Source organism: Equus caballus, chromosome 5, assembly GCF_041296265.1.
Source record: "Equus caballus isolate H_3958 breed thoroughbred chromosome 5, TB-T2T, whole genome shotgun sequence".
Lineage (NCBI taxonomy): Eukaryota > Metazoa > Chordata > Mammalia > Perissodactyla > Equidae > Equus > Equus caballus.
In genome coordinates this window covers 27468698-27484720 of record NC_091688.1, presented here as the reverse complement: position 1 = coordinate 27484720, position 16023 = coordinate 27468698, and the positions used below count along the sequence as shown (strand labels likewise).

Sequence of the window (16023 nt, the reverse complement as noted above, 5' to 3'; positions counted from 1 at the left end):
CGGGAAGTCACAAACTCAAATGCCTCGGAGGGCCAGGCGGGCAGGTAATGAAGTGAAGCGGGCTGGGGAGGGACCGTGCCAAGTGGAAGGAACGTGCCACTCCTCGTGGACAGCCCCTCCCCAGACCTGCCTGCTTGGGGCCATCTAGGAACGGAGACCCCAGGAGCCCAGATCGTCCAGATTTTCAGAAGAAGGCGAAAATCCTGATTAATTATGTTAAACCCTTGATTTTTAAACATTGCCACAAACTTTAAAAAGTCAAAACATACCTGCAGAGCTTCCAGTTTGTTTCCTCAGTAGTAATGTGTCCAAAATACAATACGTTTACATTAAAAAATGGGAGGAAGCTCTGCCAGAGTGAGGATTTAAATAAAATAAATCAAGACTGTAACTGAAGAGAAAAGCTTTACCCTGATAGATGTTGCTATTGGAGGAAAACATGGGCACAGAGGAAAATAAGGGAAACCTAAACTTTCGGACCAATGGTTGTCAACCAGCTCTCTATTGAGGGCTGTGGGTGGAAGGGTGCATGAGAATTATTTTTAAATATACATGATATTCGTGACCCATCCTGACCCACAAGGACAAAAGAATCATTCCAATATACTGGCCCTCTCTCCCAGTTGAGAGTTGCTGCTTCTAGACATCCTCAAGGGGTCTGATCAAGGCTTTGTTGATAAGATTGGAAGAGATTATAATAATCCAGCTGCCCATCCAAGGCATAGGGCCCTCCATAAACAACACTATGACCAACACACTGTCCAGTCTCTACATGACTCAGTAACTCCCATCCCACCTTTGGAAGACTCAGACAAGTGGAACATAACTGAGATGAAATCTCTCTTTGTAACTAACTACTAGTCTTCGGATGTGGGCTCTGCCTCTGGAGCCCACAGAATAAGCTACACCCCCAAAGGCTTTCAGGTATTTTAGGATAACTTTTACCACCACCAGCTTTTAGGCTAAACGAGAAGGTACAAAAAGGGAAACGAAAAAGGAGGCGGGGGGGAGGGGTGGGGAGAAAAGAAGCCGGAGAGAAATATTCTTAAAATAGCTGATCAAAAGTTAACAAGCCAAAGGAAAAGAGGAAGAGACATATGTATTATGTATTCATGAGGAAGGAGGCACTTGTGGCAGAATAAACAGCTGATGTGAAGTAGGACATACGAAAGGAAGGGCCCACAGTCCACACACAAAAGAAAATGCCAAGAGCCACAGGCTAGACAGTTCCCAAGGCTAGCCACCAGGTTGTGCCAATGATCCAGGACAAACTGGGTAAAACCTGGAACTGGGAGAAGAAAACTGTATACAACTCACAATTCTAAGTATGAGACATTCTTTTGCCCATGATGGGGGAAGCGGTTCTTTTTCTTATGGATTTGTCAGATTCTTTAAATATCCTGGTTACAAATCCATTTGCCAGGTATAGGTCCTGCATATATCTTCTCCACCCTGTTTGCCTTTTCTCTCTTTTATTGCTGTCTTTTGATGATCAAAAGTTCCTCATTTTAATGTCATCCAACTTATCAATCTTTTCCTTTATAGTCAGTGCTTTCAATGTCTCCTTTAAAAAATGTATGGCTACCTCAAGGTTATGAAAATATTCTACATTTTCTTGTAGATGAAGTTTTATTTTGTATTAACTTTCACATTTAGATTGATGATCTCTCCGGAATTTATTTTTTGCGTATGACAAGAGGTAGTGGTCAAGATTCGTTACTCTTCTTGTGGATATCCAACTGACCCAGCACTGCTCACTAAAAGGACCATCCGTTCCCAACTGCTCAGCAGTGCCCCCTCTGTCATAAATCAGGTGTCTGGATACACATGGGTCTGGTACTGGGCTCTCTGCTCCATTCCTTTGGTCAGAAATAAGATAGACAAATAGGTCTACTCTTGTAGTATGGAGCACTAATCTTAAATCACGTGATTTTAACGTGAGGATATGTCTACAAGTAAAGTTTAAGAAAATATAAATAAAAGAACCAATTTTGCAAAGTTCTCAGGCATAGTCTGAGAAGAGGGCCCCAGCCTGGGCCTCTCAGAAAGAATAGGATGAGAAGGAAGAGACAAAGGAGAAGCACCCCAAGGTAAGTATGGGGGTAGCAAGAAGAAAGGGACAGAGGTAAAAATGAGTCATGCTCTTTGTAGACAATGGCACAGCGATCAAGAGAAAAGACTTACACTGATTAGAGATAATAAGCATCCAAATACTGACTATATGCTATTTAGCTGTGTGACCTTGGGCAAATTAACTCAGCCTTTGTGAGCCTCAGTTTCCTAACCTGCAAAATGGGGAAATCTTCCTCATCGAGCTGTGCAGATTAAATGGATTATTGATGTGTATCACTTAGTACGGAGTCTAGCAATGTCAGTCTTCGATGTTGGGTGCTGTCCTCATTGTTAGTGATACTGCTGGAGCAATCTTGCCATTCAACAGACATTTAGTGAGGACATACCCCTAAACAAAGATAGTACATACGGTCGTTAAAAACTCAGACTAAAATGAGACAGGTTTGACTCTAAACTCTACTACAGCCTCTTTACTAGTTATATAGACGAACAACTTATTTGACTTCTCCAAGTTTCTAGTTTCAGCTTCACTATATTTCCTAGGGATTTTCTTGGTGAGCCTGTTAGGAGATACAGAAGCAGTGAGCACAATGCCCAAAACAAAGAAAATGCTCAACTGATGCCAGCTATCACTATGATGATGACGATGTTGACGGATAATGATAATTTTGTGCTTGGTACCATAGCAGGCACTAGAAGAAAAGGCCTACTAAGACCCCAAAAGACCTACAGTAGCTGGCATTCTTGGTCCTCCATCCAAGTACTTAACAGGCACTACCACACCTAGCTTCAATTGACAAGACTAAGTAGACAGGATCAAGTATGCTCAGGTGGTAGGTCGAAGACAGGAGGGGCTTGGAGAAAAATGGTTATAGATGCCAAGTAAAAGCCAAATTGCTGGGATAGTTAAATACTTGCTAAGGAAATTTCTAATCTCAGGTCAGGGAACTTTAACAAGAATCTATACATTTTTTAATAATCAGAACAAGTCTGAAAATGTGCTGGGTTGGGGGGCACTGTTAGAAATGGTACTCGTAGATTAGAAGTCTGATGATATTCATGGTTAGAAGGTTCCTGAAGAAACAGTGCTGTTAATAGCTTCGTTCAACAATAATGATCATGATGTGGTCAGTCTTACAGCCTTAAAGACTGCATCTTGTCAGTTGCCTGGAGCAACCACCCCAGAACCACTGAGGAGTTTTTCCCATCAAATTCCCGCCCCAAGGTACCAGAGCACTTCTGCCTAGGCTGCTGAGCTGAAGCAAAACAAGGCCCAGCAGTGACAACAAACACTCCAAGGACACAATGCAGTGCCACGTGCCAAGTGAAAAATCCAAGAGACGAGGGCTGGGGACAGCCTGTGCTGGAGGGTAGGTCCTGGCAGAGGTGAGATGCAGATGCAGACACGGAATGCCGCCACAGACGGAGAGCTGGAGCCAAGCAGCAGACAGTAAGTGGCCTGGCAGACGCTGGCCCTGAGAACACGGGACTCCCGTGACTGCAGGGTGAAGGAAGACGAGCGAAGGCCAAGTCAAGTCCTGAATTCACTGCACAAACGGACGTGAGCCCCAGCACCAACAGAGACTCCCAAGTGGAATACACCCAAGGGCAGCACAGTGACGAGGCATGTTTGTCTAGGGGGAAGGTCAGGCCTAGGATGGCCGATACTGTGACCAGCATGCCCTGTTTCTAAGTAGATGCTTTCTTCTGGGCAGACTGAGTCAGTCTGCCTCTTAGGCCAAAAATCCAGGCTCTGAAGTATCCTGCCCAAGCTGGCTCCCATCATTTCCTGAGAAAATGAAAATGTCTATCTTGTCCTAGGACACTGATCGCTATATCTAAGCTCCTGCCCCAGAGGGCTCATGGCTCAGCCTAGAGCAAATGGGACTGGCAATGGGACCAGCACCTGCTATCTGACGAGGGGCTGGGGCTGAGTGAACATGGTCACCCTACGAGCCAAAGCCCATGGACCAGGGGCTTCTAGTGCTGCCCAAAATGCAGGGGGACAAAGTCTTTCTGGGACTGAGGGAGTAACCCAACGCGCCTCTTGGCTGGCTGCTCTTGAAATCCTGGCCCTGTCACCGGATGGAAATAATTTCCAGAGAGATGTAGTGTGGCTGGGCCACGTGAGTCAGACTGAAGAGAGCTCTACCCCATCCCTGCATGGTGGACCTGTGGTCTGTGCTATAGGCCAGACATGCCAGCAGGGAAGGAGGGGTCTTGGCTAGATACCCTCAGGCACAGGCTGGGACCTTTAGATGTTACTGCTGCTCTTGGGGTTCTTTGTCTTCATCAAGGAGGGAAGTTCTGGGCAAGAGGAGATGTCTCTAGGGTACACAGAACCTGGGCAACTGATGACTCATGGGGCTGTACTGACCTCTGTGTGACCACACAGTCTTAGTACCATGTGACTCAAAAATGGAGTTTCTTTCCTGCCCCAGAACAAACTAGTGCTTCGCTTGGCTGAGTCAGATCTAGACAGCAGAAGTCACAAACACAAGTAGGACGGGGGTTCCCCAAACAACCCTGACTTGAGCTTTAATTTCCATACTGCCTTCTCCCCCATGAAGGGGCATGCCCATGCCTATACCCACAGTCTAAGACGGAAGAGGAAAGACACCAGGGCTGCTATGCATGCCAGGGCTCAAGTCTGGGCTTTCAGCAAAGTGCCAGCCTTGTCAGGAGCTGGAGCAGGCACATGGCCTCCGGGCCCAGGCTCTCATCTGCCAAGTGGGAGAGAGGCTGAGGCAGTCTAAAACAAAATATTTAACGTCATATATTTCAGAGATATTTGGGATGCATCTTATGCTGTTTTCATAATATGAAACCTTAACAAAAGTAAGGATCCACAAAATCTTTGACCATGTGAATACATCCTGTGCATACAGAGAGCTGGGGAGTGGGCAGGGGTTGTTGACTAGAATCCTGGGGGTGAGAGGCAGCTCTGTGATTGTTTCATTTACAGAGGGAGGGTGTTGGAACAACACTCTTCTAGAGGGTTCAGCTCTCCGAAGCCCTCTGGACTGGCAGGCAGCCATTATTTTCAGGTTAGGATCTGGCACATGCTGCTGAGGTCAATGTTCTTTCCCCAAAAGAGGAACAGCAATAACAGCTCTGCCTTAAAAAACAAAAGATTACACTGAGAAGTTTCCCCCAATGCTGTGTAACGTGGGGTGAGAGAACCCCCACCCCGACCCTCCAACACCGTCCCTCTGAAAACTTCAAAACCTTCAGGGGCCAGGGTGAGCACTGAGAAAGCAGGAAAGTCCTCCAACAGGAATGGGCCATTTATTTATTACAAAATAATGTGCTTGGGGCCTACCGTGTGTCAGGCACAGTTCCTGGCAGAACTCAACCCTCGGCCAGCAGAGGCTGGTAAACTGGGGAAGTACAACACCAGGAGGACAGCTAGCTCCTTAATCCCACCCTGGCCCCCCAAAATAAGGTAGATCGAGACCTTCCACCCCTCCAAGTCATGGCACCTAGACCATGGCACCTGTGCCCTTCTAGAGTGGCAGAGCTAGGAAGGCGTGGGAGAAGGGGGATATCTTCAGGACACTTGTGTGCTAACGGCACAGTCAAGAAGCTTCTGGGAAGGCTGATGTGAAAAAAGCACCACTGGTGCTTCTGAGAGCCCCAAGTCACCAGAGGGTTGGAGGACGCAGGACAGGAGGAGCTCAGATAAGCCTGGGACTCCCCAGGCACTTCCCCCGAGAGGCCAGCTCCCAACAGCCAACGGAACACCAGTGCACGCAGAGCCTCTCCCACTGACCTCGCGGTCTGGCAAACGCACCTACAGTGAAGTCACCGTAAGAGCAGTAAGTACCATTCCTGCCCCAAACTGAGTGGAGCTGCCCAACCCCATCCAACTGGCCTGGGATGACCCATCAGATGGAGCCTTTAGAATCCTTGTGTTGTAAGAAACCCAAGAGGTCATCCGGCCTCATCTTTGGTCAATACAAGATCAGCCTTGGGTTTGAGGCCAAGGCGTGAGACCTTTGGGTGGGTTCTATAAAGTAGGGCCAATAAGCTATTCATACCCCCTCCCAGTGGTGTTGTGAGGACTAAGTGAGGCCATACAAGGAAAGCACTTGGTAACACTGCCTGGTACACAGGTGTTCACTAAGTGGTACCCATCACTACTGTTTTCATTATTAGCATCCCTGCGTGGTGGCCATTCAGCTTACCTCTAAACACTATGGGCCCCACTGAAGGAGCTCACTACCTCCCAGAGTCACCCATCTTCCTTCCCTCACGTCCTTCCCAGTTCAAATAGTGGAAAAATAATTCAGTTCCATGCATCAACATCTGCCTCCTTGTCCCTGTTACCCGCTGGCCCCAGGGCTGGCCTCTGGAGCAACACGGAGTAAGCCTGACACCCACCCTACATGACAGTCCTTTAAATACACAAAACCGTGCCCAGCAAACCCCCTCTGCTGAAATCTTTCCCTCTCTGGGGTAAATATTCCTGTGTTCTTAACCATTCTCCACACCAGCCAGCAGTCTTCCTCTGCACTTGCTCTCGTCTGACATTTTCCTTCCGAATTGGGATCAGGAACCGGAACAACCCTCTGAAAGTGGCCCGAGCAGGCCAGGGGTCAGCAGACTCTGACCGCCAGCAGAACCTATTGGAATTCTCACTCCCTCTCTTGCTTAGTCCACCCACAGGGCTGCCTCTTCATTCTCACCCTCACCCTCCACACACCGTGTTTCTACCTTGCCAGGGTGTCTTCTTCAAGACTCTCTCTGTGGGGATCTTAAGAATATATCAATAAACCTGTGCTGAATTATTCCTATCTGAAAAACATTAAGCCAGACGCTTTCTTATCTTCATTAATCTGCTCCACGTCCCTTAGCTGGGAATCAAACCCTGTTCGCTGATCCCAGCACGCACCTGCTCCTTTCCTGAGTGCTCACTGGATGGGTCCTTTCCACCCGGCCACGCTCCTGCAAGGAGAAGATGCTCTAACACTGCTGATGCTGGACTAGAACCTGAGACCCATGGTCTCTACTAGACAAAGCAACATATTCTACCTTTATTCTCCATTCTTTCCTAGGCAGATAGGTGGCAATCCTGCAGGCCACACGTTCGCCACAATGATTGTTTCCCTTCTCCGAATGCCAACAACACATGTAACCCCACGTTACAATTTAGAGCCTGATAATATGCTGTCATGTCTCGTCTCATGTGCTCATCTCGTGCCTCCAACTAGAGTCTGAACTTTTCAAATAGAGGGCCCAGGAAAGCTTAGGATTCTCTTTCATTCTTCCCAAAGCTAAACTCCCAGCAGCACTCAATCAATACTTGTTGACTGGCTGATCAGGCTAGATTAGGCCTGTGAACATGACCACCCCCAAGGCCCCGACCAATACACCAGAAAAGGGCTCACTTGATCCCAGTGCTTTCCCTGCATACACTGGTCCTCTGGGTTTCGGCTACTCTCTCCTTCCTTTGATCCACACTTGTAAACATGAATTTACTCATCTTACTCCAGCTTCTGGAAAGGGTCCCCAAGCATCAAAGGGACATCCAACCTCACAAACACCAGCAATGACCTCACCCTCGGAATGGAGGACACTAAGTGGGGCTTGTTAGGGGCTGAAAACAGTGCAAGGTCATCTCTGAACTTTGGGGATCAGTTATGAGGTTTCCATTTCTATGTGGCCCCGTGTGAGGCTGAGAATGGAGACAGAAATCAGCTGTCTTCATCTCATAGGTAGGAAGGCACTGTCAAACCCACCCTCTCCCAGGGAATCAAAGACCAGAGACTTTAATAGCTCCCCACGGTGACTAACTGTGGATTTTGGCTAAGGAAAAAGCAGAATGCCATCCTCACCAGATACGGCAGCAGATGAAGAGAAAGGAGCAAAGGAGCGCCATCACGGGCCTCAGGAGGTAGGCGGGAAGATGGAGCTTCGCCCACCTTCAGGCGTCCCCTGGGGTGGGCTGAAATACTTGCTGTTATTATGAACAGGCAGCAACGGAGGAAAAGTGGGGGCAAAGCTCTCTACCTTGTTGCCTCGCTCCAGGCATTTCACAGATACCGATACGCTCCAGATAGAAGCTCAGGGTCCTCTGAGACATGAAAAGTGTTGACTACACAGAGGAGGCCGAAAGACCTTGGGAGGCTGTTCTTGGTACCAGCTCTAGTTAATTAACGAGCTCTTACCAAGAATCTCTGATTCTTCTAAATACTTCCAACACCTAAGACAATGCCAGGCACACGATGTTTGTTGATGCTGCTACTGAATCCAGGACAAGAGGAGAAGGAGAATCAAAATTAAATATAAGATATGGTTCATAACCAAAGGAGTTCCTAAAATAGCTTCCAGAGCTAACATGATTTGGGAACAGTTATAAAACAGCCTAACTGCAAGGAAGCTTCTCGTGGACCTGGACTGCGTCTCACAGCCCTTTATGCCATCACAGATGGCACATCCATTTCCAGTACTCGTCTGCTGGCTGAATGGACAATGAACCCAGAAAGGGAAACACAGTACAACTTCTTTGGGGCCTACTTCTAAACATTCTAAATATCCATGTTTACCTCTCATCTTCAGAATCGTGAAACGCCCAGACACTACTGATTGACCACTTCTTACCATCGGGCTATACTCAGAATTATTATAGATCACCTTTCTGCAAGAAATTGATAAATGCATCCCAGCAAGCCACTCCCAACATTTGATTAAATATTCCCACCCACCTCCCACAACTCTTGGCTCCCCAGTCTCCTTTTTTCCTCTCACATACAGAACCAAGTAACAAGTTAAGAAATTGCAGGAACTCTTTTGTGTGTGTATGAGGAAGACTGGACCTGAGCTAACATATGTTGCCAATCTTCTTTTACTTTTTTTGCTTGAGCAATATTGTCCCTGAGCTAACATCTGTGCCAATCTTCCTCCATTTTGTATGTAGAACGCTGCCACAGCATGGCTTGATGAGCAGTGTGTAGGCCCACACCCAGGATCCAAACTTACGAACCCCAGGCTGCCAAAGCAGAGCGTGAGAACTTAACCACTATGCCACCAGGCCAGCCTCTAAAAAATCACAGGAAGTCTTTGTGAGTAAACTTTGCTCCTTGGCCAGGATGACGAAGCCAAGTTACCCCATGGAATGCATTCCTCTTCCTGCTTTGTAACCTGCTCAGAACCAAGCAGGCAAAGGCTACTTCCCCCTCTTCTGCAGCCCTGACCCCCACTAATCCCCAGATGAGAAACAGCAGCAGAGCCTCCATTTAGCTTAGAGCCCTTAACATGGGTCTGGCTTCGGACCAAGGCTGCCCTGTGGCCTCAGCCCTCAGTCCCACCAGATGAGGATGTTCCCCCCATCCCCCTTTTCTGAGACAGCCTTCAAATAAGGCCAAGCCCCCAAACTAGGATGCCCTTGCCTTTTAACTGCCCAAACAGCGTCCCCCTCATCACCAACATGGACCTCAACATCCATCAACACTTGCCACACATCAGGCCTGGTCCTCAGCCCTCTGCATGCCTCGCAGCTCACAATGGCACTATGAAGCCAGAACTACTATTACCTCCACTTCACAGGTTAGGAACTGAGGAGCTTGTTCAAGGACACACAGCCAGTAAGCAGACTCCCAAGCCCAGTCTCTTAACCACTATGCCAGCCATGCTAGCAACATCCCTCTCTCTTAGGAGACTTCCTCCCAACTCCGGTCCTTCACTAATGAACTACTTCCTATTTTCACACTTGACCACCTCTGGTATAAAGGTGAGACTAACCATATTTCCTTTTAAACAAAAGAAAGCCAAACACGCACGTGCCTTTTTTGTAAATAAGTATTTTTAAAATAAGCTTTTACTACTGACTCATTTAAATGAGGTGTAATGTATGTATAACTCCCTCTAGTTTACAAAGTAGTTTTATGACAAATTATCTTATTTCATCCTCCCTCGAAGCCTTGTGAAGGATACACAATTATTTCCCTTTTACAGACAAGCAAATGAGAAAAGTAAGGGTGAGTTGGCCAAGATCGCCCAGCCAGCAAGCGGCAGAGGAATAAACTGACCCCAGGACTTCCAAATGCTACGGCCTGTGCTCTGGGGTGTCTGCAGCAGGAGTGGCAGCTGAGCATCGGGACTGACAGTGGGGACCTGGGAGTCACCAACACTCACCTTTACTGGCTGTGTGACCCAGGGTGAGTTAATTATCCTCATCTCGTCTCAGTTTCTTCATCCATAAAACAGTGCTAATAACAACTGTGACACACGGTTACCGTGAGGATTAAAGGAGAGAAGGTATATGCAAAGCACTCAGCTCACTGGCCAACACACAGTCAACACTCACGAAATGGCAGTTGTTTTTATTACACTCCACTGCCCAGGCAGGGACATCTGTGTCTTCTGAACTCTCTACTTGCCTGTATAGTGGCCACGAGATACAAAACTCTGTATGCAGCAGGTGCTTAACACAGGTTGGGGAAGAGCAACTTCCTTCTATCCAGCTACCCCACCTCCCAAACAGCCGTGGCCGAGATTCACAGCCACAGGCGACGAGAATAAGCCCAGTGCCAGAGGCAGGGTGGGACTGCTACACCGGGTCACAATGGCCAGGGGGGCTGGGACCAGGTGGCATCTGTGAATCTGCCCTTGATGAACACGTTCCGGGCCCAAGGAGGCCACGGCCACAGGCCACCCACAAGATGGCCGCCAGCGGGGCGTGGGCAGCCCGGCACACTCGGGCCTCCCCGGTGGCGGCCGCGTTTCCTCCACTTTCTGCCTCACACCTCCCTCCCCTGGGGCTCCAGATCTCTGCTCCCAGGGCTGGGGAACATGTCTGTCCTTGGTGAGAAGAGCAAATAAAAGCGCATGGCCTACTTCCAGCAACCTCGCTGTTTCTCACTTGAAGATTAAAATAATAAACACACAGACATAGAGGCTGGAGAGTGAGGGGGAAACGAAGCAGCATCGGAGCCGCGGCACGAGGCCTCACGCAGCCCAGGGCTGCGGTAACCTGGCAACCTGCGAAAGGTGTGTCGGAGTGAGCAGGACGCAAATAGACAAGGACCAGGGCTGGGAACAGTCAGGGCTGGACGCAGGAAGGTCACGCCGGGCTGGCCTGGTTCCTCCGGGTGCTGGGAAGGCAGGGGGAAGGGCAGATAGCACGCCGCCTGCCCACACAGCTCGTGACTCCCAGCCGTGTGTCCCCAACACCTCCTAACTGGTCACCCTGCTGGCTCCAGGCTCTCTCTTCTCCAGTCCAGTCTAGATTCCTCTACCAGTGTCTTCCCTGAAATCTTGGACCATCATGTCCCTCTCCTGCTCTGAAAACTTCCATGGTTCCCAAATGCCTCACCTAGGCATTTCCCTGGCATTCAAGGCCCCCTGGCATCTGGTCCCCGTCTACCCTTCCAAGCTCAGTTTTCACATTCTCCCACACTGCACCCTCTGATCCTGACTTACTGCCCCTTCTCAATGCCTCCCACCTATATGTCTCCACATATGATGACTCGTCCCCTCAGTGGCCCAAACCTGGTCACTGCTCCATGGACACATATTTGGTGAATGTCTACCATGTGCCAGACACTGGGCTAGGCATGGAGACTACAGGAATATGCTAAGACACAGCCTACCCACAGTGAGCCTGTAGCCATTGGGCCAACCAAACAAGCCCACCAACGCTATACAAATACGGCAAGTAAACTAGGATTAATAGACACAGAGCACTTACCATGAGCCAGACACTATTTTAAGCACTTTACAGGCTCATTTAACCTTTTCAATAATGCTGGGAGGTAAGTGCAATTGCGACCAGTCCCAATCTATAGAAGAGAGAAGGGAAGCATAGCAAAGGTCAAGTAAAACTTACTCAAAATCACGTTAAGTGAGAGACAGACTTCCATGGACACTGGGCATCCCAGGCAGAGAGGCTGGTGTGGACTCTGAGGCCCAGGAGGGCTGTCGGGGCTGACCACAGTCATGGACAGAGCCAAATGCGAGGATGGTCACAGCACCATCTCTCCACTTCCCAAAGAGACACCCTGGAAGTGAGTACTTTGCACAAGGAAAAGAGATGGGTAGAGAGGGCAGGTAAAACATCACCCAAGGCTGCCCTCCCTCATTCTAGGAAGAAGGCAGGAAGGGGACCTGTGTACAAGCAACAGCCAACTGTCACAGCCTGAGACAATGGGAAATGCAAGTCCACAGCAAATCCACTCAGCACCTACATTTACTCGAGGCCACCTGGTGGGGGAACTTAACCCCAGATCTCTTGGGAGCTCAGTGACTCCAGCATCCTGCCTCTGCCACGAGCTGGGAGGAAGATCTCTGCGGTGTGTTGAATGCTCTTTTCTTTCTGTTCCTGTGTGGCTGTGAGCCTCTGCATGGCCAGGAGACTCCACCTGCCCCTGCCAGCCAGGCTGCCTCTGCACCTGTGCCAGGTAAGACTTCACCACCATACGGCAGGGCTGGAGGGGGGAAGCTGATGCAAGTCTGAGGCACAGGGGGGCAAAGGGCCCTCACACTGGAGCATCTCCACCTGGTGCAGTTCCTCCTGCCCACCGGGTCTGTGTGTGTGGGGAGGAGGGTGTGTGGCCTCAGGGTCAGGCACAGCAATATGGCTGAGGAGGGAGGTGAGAGACTTGCTGCCCCTTCCATCCAGCCCAGGTGGCCTTTCCCCGTCGTCCTCTTCTCTTCTCTCACAGCAGAAATCCTACCCAGGGAGTCCCTGTGCCCCATGCAGGCCACAGGGGAGCCTCCATCGTGCGGCAGCCCCACTCAGGTTGCAGCTCAGCCTCTGACCAAGCATAAGGGACTTTCCTCCTCCTCTTCTCCTGGCAATTCTGGGGGGCTCTTCCTGAAACTGGCTGGAATGTAAGCTCCATAAGGACAGAGATTTCTGTCTGCTTTGTAAACTGCTGAATCCTCTGGGCCCAGAATGGTGCTTGGAATATAGTAGGTACTCAATAAATATTTGTGGAAGGCTTGCATTGTCATGCCCACCTGACAGATAAGAAAAGTTATCCAAGGTTATATAGCTAGTATACGGTAGAACCAAGATTCACATCCAGGACTTTCCAGGTACAATCTCATATCATGCAATCATTTGAGTAGTATTTACTGAGTACCTGACATGGGCACGACGCTCGGGAGGACAAAGATGATCCTCACAATTAAAACTTTATTTGGGGAGTACAAAGACATGGCCTTTCTTTAAAAGCTGTTTGTGTATACACATACATATATATACATATATACGTAGATGCAAGTATACATACATATATGTAAATACATATACAAATATGTTGTTTCTATACAAACGTAAATATTGTGTGCATGCAAATATCTCATACACACAAATTCTTTCAAGCTACCACTAGGCAGTATGGGGGAGCCCAATGATTAAAATAGTTAATAAATGCAATAGGAACCTGGAAGGGTCAGGACTCACTGGAGGCAAAGGGGCTCCAGGAAGGAGGCAGAAGTTGAAGGGGGCTCTGAGGAATCCAAAACTTGCGATAAAAACAGCAGGAGCAAAGGCAACTGAAGGGGCAGGAATGACGTGTGGAAGAGCACGGAAGCAGAGCCCTGCAGGCTCAGAGAACAATTTGTAGAGAAGTCTGACTGGCCGAAGGTTTCTTCCCTTGTTCATTTTTTGAAAATTTACACCTCTGCTTTTAATTGTTTCATATTTTACACACCTGTCGGTAATGTTTCATTTGAATAAAATGTTCCACTGCAATAAAAAAATCTATTTTTGAAAACCACTGCTCAAATTCATTCTCGTTATCCTAAAGATGGGAAACTGAATTGCCTGTGGTCCCAGAGCTCGTGGCAAAACTGAGGACAACCCCAGGGCTCTGGGCTGCCTACCAGTTGTGTCTCATGTGATACAATCGGGGCAGCAGAGAAGGTGGGCTGCTGCAGAGACTGAGCGCCAGTGGGCTGGGCCTCAGTGTCCTGACCTGTACAACACGGATCTCAGTGTCCCTCTCGGCAGTATCTACCTACGACTGGTACATAACCTGGGAAATTCGGGCCTCCGCAGCAGAGATCCTGCTGGAGAAGCTGCAGAGCTTTTTCTGCTGGAAGTCATAAGTTGTTTATTGGGTTTTTTCCTGCTTGGCTTATTTTGACATGAGGAAGAGGCTAATCCTTCTGGCAAACTTGGGTAATACAACAGGGCAGCAGTTTCTTCCCTGGAGCGGCGGGGGCAGCTGGCTCCAACAGGGAGAAACTGGATCTAGGAGTCTGACTGCTCAGCAGCTGGCCTCTCTGCTCTGGCCTCTGGAGGCTCCTACACATCCCACTGGGGCCCCCGTCCCTGAAGAGCACAGGCTCTGCAGGCAGACTGGTTCAATTTCTGCCTCCACCTGTTATTAGCAGAGTGATCTCAGGAAAGATACTATACTTCTCTGTGACTCAGTTTCCTTATCTGTCAAACATAACCATGATTTCAGAGTTATTCTAAGGTTTTAAGGAGTTAATACATAAGAAACACATAGATCAACACCTAGAACACAGTAAATCCTCAATAAATGTAGCTATCATAATTATTTTACTGTTTGGACATAAGCCTCCCTGAAACCCAGTCTCTTAGGTGCTGGGCCAGACCAGGCTGGATGCTAAGGAAACCTGCTGTGGAGCTGGAGTAAACAGCGGTGCCAGAGACAATACAGGCAGAGCCCACAGAGATGCAAAGCCTCCTTTAGGGTCCTGGCTTCCCTTTCAGCATTTCACAGCTGGAGGCAGGCCTGTGATGCTTCATGCTCCCCAGCTCTGCCAGGAAAATCTTGGTACTCAGAAGCAGGTAAGGACTCTGCCCTCACCCACCTCATGCTCTCTGCCTTGGTTCCTGCACTGGGGGCGGCACCTGACTAGTTCCTCATACAGAGGACTCCTGTTCCACACGCTTGGATCCTTCATTTACATCCTATGGGAATGCTCTAGGCATTTTCCTTAAGATAAATAGCTTTCAGGCATCCTGGATTTGGGAGAATTAGCTGGGTATTATCTTTAAAAGCCATTTCTGAATATTTCCTTGAGATCTGGGGCCAACCTTGTAGGTTTACCTAAGATTTACGAAACTGCTTTCTCAGAAGGGGGTATGTCCGAGAGTGTAAACTTATGCCTGGGTGGAGCATCAGCAGCTCAGTGTTTGTGTGCAAGCTGCCGAGAGTGAGACAGGGGCAGACGTGGCATCCACTTTCTCAGTCTTCAGCCCAACATCTCCCTGGCTTCTGTGGAAAGGAAGGTCTTTAAGACTCAGAGAAGTCTAGGAACAGTCCAGGCTCAAGTCTTACTTTTTAGATCTCTATCTTTTTGTCTCTATACCCCAGCATTTGGCGATAGGCATGGCTCTCAGCGGAGCTCAGGGAATACCAGTTACACTGAATGGAGGCTCTGATTCTCTACCACACAACTCAGAAACAGCCACACTCATTCAAGCCAGGTGTGTCCAGCACATGCAACCAAGTCTTCCAACTACCAGCATCCATGATAGATTTACTGATAGGGCAACAGGGTTGTCCTGAGGATTCTTCGGTGTCCGGTAATTATGACTCCTGAGTTACGTTAGATATGTTGTTTAGATGTAGATTACTCAAGCTTCCCAATCGCCATCTCTTAATCAACTTTTTGTTGTTAGTGCCATCAAGTCAATTCCAACTCCTAGCAACCCTGTGTACAGCAGAGCGAAACCCTGCCCAGTCTTTTTGTGCCATCTTCTCACCTTCCAGCGCTATATTAGACAATGCTACGCTGCTATTCAAAGGGTCTTCCTGGCCAATTGTTTTGGAAGCGGGTGGCCAGGTCCTTCTTACCAGTCTGTCTTACTCTAGAAGTTCCACTGACCTGTCCACGATGGGCGACCCTGCTGGTATGTGAAATGTTGGTGGCATAGCTTTCATCATCACAACAACACGAGGCCATCACAGTATGACAACTAACAGATGGTGATGTGGTTCCCTGACAGGGAAACAAACCCGGGCC

General features: G+C 48.7%; 2 long non-coding RNA genes across 2 annotated transcripts in view; one reads left to right on the top strand and one right to left on the bottom strand.

The window, feature by feature from the left end:
- Nucleotides 1–16023, bottom strand: part of LOC138924241 (uncharacterized) — a 66239-nt gene that overhangs the window by 26128 nt on the left and 24088 nt on the right. The window lies entirely within an intron of this gene.
- Nucleotides 9634–13782, top strand: LOC138924246 (uncharacterized). Its single transcript, XR_011439075.1, has 4 exons — nucleotides 9634–9805; nucleotides 10030–10232; nucleotides 12161–12473; nucleotides 12741–13782. It is a non-coding gene; the product is annotated as an uncharacterized lncRNA (long non-coding RNA).